The sequence below is a fragment of the Alexandromys fortis genome, unplaced genomic scaffold (assembly GCF_014885135.2).
Source record: "Alexandromys fortis isolate MF-2015 unplaced genomic scaffold, M_Fortis_MF-2015_v1.1 scaffold_34, whole genome shotgun sequence".
Classification (NCBI taxonomy): domain Eukaryota; kingdom Metazoa; phylum Chordata; class Mammalia; order Rodentia; family Cricetidae; genus Alexandromys; species Alexandromys fortis.
The window spans coordinates 10871895-10877894 of record NW_026067933.1 but is presented as its reverse complement, the minus strand read 5'-3'; positions in this window follow the sequence as shown (position 1 = coordinate 10877894).

Genomic DNA, 6000 nt, shown 5'->3' with positions numbered 1-6000 from the left:
AGAATATTGAAAAACTGGTATGTTGGCTGCTTTCTTTTTTTGGAGCTGTGTGGTCCTTTATTCCCTTTTGATGCTTTGAAGCAGTAGTGAGCCACAGCACAGAGTCCACCACACAGACTCAATGATGGACAATCAATCTTCTATAGAACATGTATGACAGTTGAAGACCCATTGACAGTCGTAGGGTGTTTCTATTCCCTCTCCTCCGTCCCTCCTTCCCTCCCTCCTTTCTCTCCCTCTCTCCTTTCCTTGTGTTGTTTTTTGAGACAGGGGCTCTTACTGCTGGCATTAGTCCTACATTCACAGTCCTCATACCTCAGCTTCTAATGTGCTGGGAAACACGAGGATGCAGCACCACAGCAGATAAATACTGTTTCCCGGATTCAGAAAAGTTATCTAGGGATGAGTGTAGGTAAGCTTAGGGTAATAAGCTTGAATGGAAGGATAAATAAAGAATACATGTACCTGGGGGTTTTCATGACTTTCTCATATCAGATAAATCAAGTGAACATCAAACAAGTGAGCATTCAGGGTATTTGAAGAACTCAGTTAGCAAGCTCAAATTGGTGGGCATGTATCACTCCTCATACCAACATTCTTTCCAAACACACATGGGATTTTCAGTTAAGGACTCCAAGGAGAAATACTACTAAATTGCAAACTACATTCTGCAGAAAAATTCAATAAAGGTATCATAAAAAATGAATGTTTTAAAGTGCCAAATTTCTAGAAATAAGGTAACATAATAAAGAGATTTTTGATTTTAAAAAAATGTAAGGAAAAGTAAAATGTTATCAGAATCAAACAGAAAATATCACATTTCCAAATATTTGTTGGAGCTGCCAAAGCTATCCTCAGAAATAAATTTAAAACATGAGTAAGGATGAAGAGAGACACTTTGCAGTAATAAAAGGAATTGCATATCAAGATGGTAAAAGAAATCATGATAGTTTCCATTTAATTACAGACTTCTAAAAGATATAAGGCAATGGTAACAGTTATGAGATTAAGGAGGAACATTTATAATTATTGCGGGAAGTTTTAACACTCTGTCAGGAACTAATTTGCATGATGTTTGATTGATTAAACCACAGTTCAATCAAACAATGTCAAATTTGGTGCTCTTAAAATTTTTATAGAGTTCTGGCTTTAATTACATATGTGTGTGTGTGTGTAACAGACTCTCTCTCTCTCTCTCTCTCTCTCTCTCTCTATATATATANCAAATATGTGTGAATACAGTATCTGTAACACATATAATAAAAATTGTAATACCAGTCTTCGCATGTGCATACACTGGGAAAGTTACATCGTAAGATGTGAATGGCACGATGTTTTAAAAGATTCTCTCAATAATGTACATATACATGTGTATCTGTTAGGAGAAGGTGTCAGATCACCTGGAGATGGATTTATAGGTAGTTTGAGGCACCCTGCTTGGGTGCCTATATTAACCCCAGGGCCTCTGGAAGAACAGTCCATACTTTTTGCCACCAAGTCATCTCTCCTGTACAATAAATGACACCTTGACAATAGAACTAGGGTTAATCACTTTATTAATTTCTTGATTTTTCCCAGTGATCAATTAAAGGTTAATTTACATAATCAAAAAATTTAACAACAATGACATTTGTATTTCAGAGAGAAAGTTGTGAATACTTGCATCTTTGTTTTATTCTTAAAAATCCAATTAACATGATTAACTGAATTCCTTCTTTGCTCAGTCTCTTTCTTACCAGATTGGGCAGTAGCCTTTGGTCTCAGAGTATCTCCCACCAAGCTCCTTGATACACAAAAAGAAAAAAATCATTTTACAACTCTCAGGGTAGAACACTCAAAAGGCTTGTGTCTCTGTGTGCAATAAAAACTACGCAGCAAGATACTCAAAGTCATTCGCTTCCAAGTTCATAGCTTGGTGGTGTGCAATGTGTTCATATGATGGAGCAAGTGCCACCATTGTTTCCAGACAATTTTCAACAATATAGATAGTACTTTTACACTTACACTTGAAAAAGTAGGTAAAACCGAAGTTGGTTTGGGTATGAGAGGAGTTTAATGCTGTCTTAAATACTATTCATGGACCTAAACAAATGGCCTGCTTTGAACTGAGTAAGCAGTTACCTCCCCTGGTCCTATTACAATCCGTGTGTTCTCTGCCAATCTTTGGCATTTTTTGTTGTTTTATACACTTAGAAATTAATGCCATTCTTTGAAATAATTAGAGAGTGAAAAGATGAAAAATTCAAAGAAAGAGAGAGCCTGTATCAAATACACACAATATCACTAAAAGATAGCACAGGTAAACCAATAAAATGTAATAACTTGCTGTAACAAAGTTCTCTGACATTTGACCATATATGTAAATCTTTTCATCATCAGAGAAATCAATATTCAGAATCGCCATCACAACAACTCCCTTGTCTACTCTTTTACAATTAGATCCCCAATCTAATCAGTGATGTCTAATTCCTAAAAAGTGTTAAATTTTTTTGATGATCATATTTGGTTATTTTGAATTTGCTATCTAAGTGATACTATGTAACATTCTCATAACTCAACATAATGTCCTTCTTACATTCAACTGAGTTAGTTCTATTTTATTATTGAATAGTAGTCCATGGTGTGTGTGTATTATAGTTTGTTTAGCCACTCATTCATTGATAACATTTTATAGTAACACTTCACTCAGTAAATCTTTTAATGTGACTAATTGTAATCTCAAATTGCTTTTCATGATCCTAACATTTCCTTTTTGTGATGACATTTCTTTACATTGGTATTGAAAAACAGTCATGAAGTCAACTTTAACAACTAGCATTTTAGTCATCTCTCTTATTCGACGATTGTATTTTAGATGGATAACACTATAGCTGGCAAAATAATCATGGGACATACTCTGTTTTATGGCTGCAGATGGCAAAGATACATTATACCTAAAATGCTTTAAATTGAGCCTGCTGTACCAGATCTCCATGAAGGCCACGTTTTATAAAACTCTCAGACATACTTTCCTATTTGGTGACTAAAAGTAATTGTCAAAAAAGTATGTAGTCCTGGCAAGATAGCTCAGCTGGTAAAGGTATCTACTTTTAAGACTGACTATCTGATTTTGAACCTTAGGTTTTCTGACCTCTACATACTTACCATGGCACAAGGGGACACACACACACACACTCACACACACAAGAATATAAAATGTTTTAAAAACATATGAAGAGTTATTTTAGAACATATATATATATATGTAGGATATATATAGATTATCTATCTATATATCTGTATCTATTTATCTTTATCTAGTTACCTCATTATGTTCACTTCAAGATCATGCCTTCTCCAGTGGGTACCCTAGAGAAGGCATTCCTTACAGAATCGTTACTATAAGGGCACTTACGCATCCAGTACAAAAGAACCGTCTTAATTAGGTTTTTTATTGCTGTGAAGAGACACCATGACCACGGCAACTCTTACAAAGAAGATGATTAATTGAGGTGATGGGTTACCATTTCAGCGATTCAGTCCATTATCATCATGACAGGAAGCATGGCAGAATGCAGTCAGACATGGTGCAGGCTACCCCTTTAACAGAAGGCAACAGGAAGTCAAATGACTGTCACACTGGCTGAAACTTGAGAAAAGAGACCTTGAAGCTGAAACTTGCCCCCACAGTGACACACTTAATTCAGCAAGCAAAGCCACACATCCTAATAGCGCTACTGCCTCTGTGGGCCATTTTATTTCAAGCCACCACATATCCTAAGCACACAGGTCTCTGGAGCAACAGCCCATGATGCACTAAGGAAACACATATTGAAGATGTGCTGTTGAAGGGAGCAGAAACAGCAAGACTGCTCAGACAGAAGTGTTGGTCATGTGTTTTCTTCCAACTGTCAGTATTTAACAATAAAGGACCTCATATAAAGTACAGAGTCCTTGATGAACTTGAGTGGGGTGAACTCAAGAATAATCTCAGAAAGCCAGTGTAAAGTTCAAGGTGACTGCTGGGTGAGGCAAGAGTCCTATGTTTCACCCAACAGCAATAATGAGGGAGAAGTGCAAAAGCAAGGGATTAGTTAGCTACAGGATAAACCTTCAGTAAATAATAGCAGTTAGAAATATAAAATTCCATTTTCTCAGAGGAAGGAAAGTCTCAGGTAAAGTTAGCATACCTAGCACCAGGCTAGGCTGAACAATTCCAGAAGCAATCTGCTTAACATGCGGTCAGGGCAGTTTTGCAGGTATTCATTTTGAATCTAGTGATTTTGGAAAGAGCTTGGGAACCAACCATGTCAGAACTCTGGCTCCATGATTACCCATGATGAGAAGATTCCAAGAAATACCACTTCATAATAAATACCCACACCTCAGTCTTTCTTTGGGAAAAAATTTTGGTTAGATGACTTCTATACCCTCATGGAAGCAGAAGATTATGATACTAAGGTATTAAATATTGACAGACAAAAAAGGTGGACTCGATAAATGTTTGCTGAAATGGACATAAGTGAACTGAGTCCAGGAAGTAAGGGGTCTATATTTCAAGACTGCAGTGTATCTAATTCTCACACTTGAACAGCTGTATTCCCTTCCGGTGCTTTGAAAGTCTTACATTTGTGTACCACATTTTCATGATAAAGTCTGTGAGCCAGAGTTCATCTTACTAACCAGATTTCAGAGGTCAAATTGCCTCCAATGATTTACTTTTAAGTAACCATTTTCCTTCAAAGTAATCATTTTCCCCAATATTATTATCTCTAAACAGAATATTTTTGTAACTTATACAATAAATTGCCTGAACTTGATTGTGTTTGGGCTCACGGAGTCACTAACATGTGATTTCGCCTAACTGATCCTCAATTTTTGTCTTGCAAAGGTACTTTATGATTTATGAACCTTAATGACCTACTTATTTGAAAAAACCATAGACAGTATCAATGAGTTTCTTTCAATTGGTTAAAATATCATACGTTTCTTTCAGCAGTTCAGACATCTTTGCCTTTGATCCCGATTCGGAGAATATAGTGAGGAGGTGGAAAGGGGAATTGTTATAGAAGATGAATCAACAACACGATGGACAAAGGATCATAGAAGAAATGAAAAGACTTTTTCTAACTTCAAAAAATAAGTCAGGAAATGTAAGAATCTTTGGATAAGGAAATGAATTCTCACTTTGCCATAAATTTGTGTGTCTAACGCATTATATATTCTGACTGGAGGTCATATTTACTTATGATTGTGAAAACCGTGTAATATTGTCTCAAAGGTTTCTGAGGCAAAGTCTACAAGGTATTTGGTGCTCATTAGTTCCTTCAAGAATATTATCAAAATAACTTAAATTTGCATACAATACATATTACTTGTATGATATGGTTTATATGCCAACTTTATCATGTCAGCTTCCTTAAGTTCACAAGACAATCTAGTTATTTAAAAGGATAGATTATATAGTCAGTCTTATCATAATCCAGAAATGGTTGTTAGAAATCAACTGTTTGTTGACAATATAAAGACGAAAGCATAATTATTAATAGATCTAGCAACTCATTTTTTGGTGATTGTTTTTCTAAACTCATTTGGGACTTCCTCTTATTTTCTCTGGTCAAGCACTGTAACTGTGTTGTAACCTAATCAGAAAACCCTCAAGACACAATGGGCATTTCTTAAGACAAAATAGGAAGCAAAAAGCCTTTTTTCACTTTCTCACAGGTTTTCAAAGTTTCATTTATCTGAAACGAGATGGAAAACACTTTAAAAATGTTCTTGCTCGAAGAAATTACTGCTTAAACTCTGGTATTCTTGTATGATTTTTGCTAGGCTCATATCAGAAGTCACCAAGTTAAAATGCATAATATGTGAATGAGTTTTCTAACACATGAAATTTGTATAATCAGAAACAGTGGAGATGATATTCAGTTGAGCTGCCAGTCTTTGGTGTATATATCTTACGTAGAAATTCTGTACATAATCTGTATTTCTAATCTTTATTGTAAACAAAACAAAACA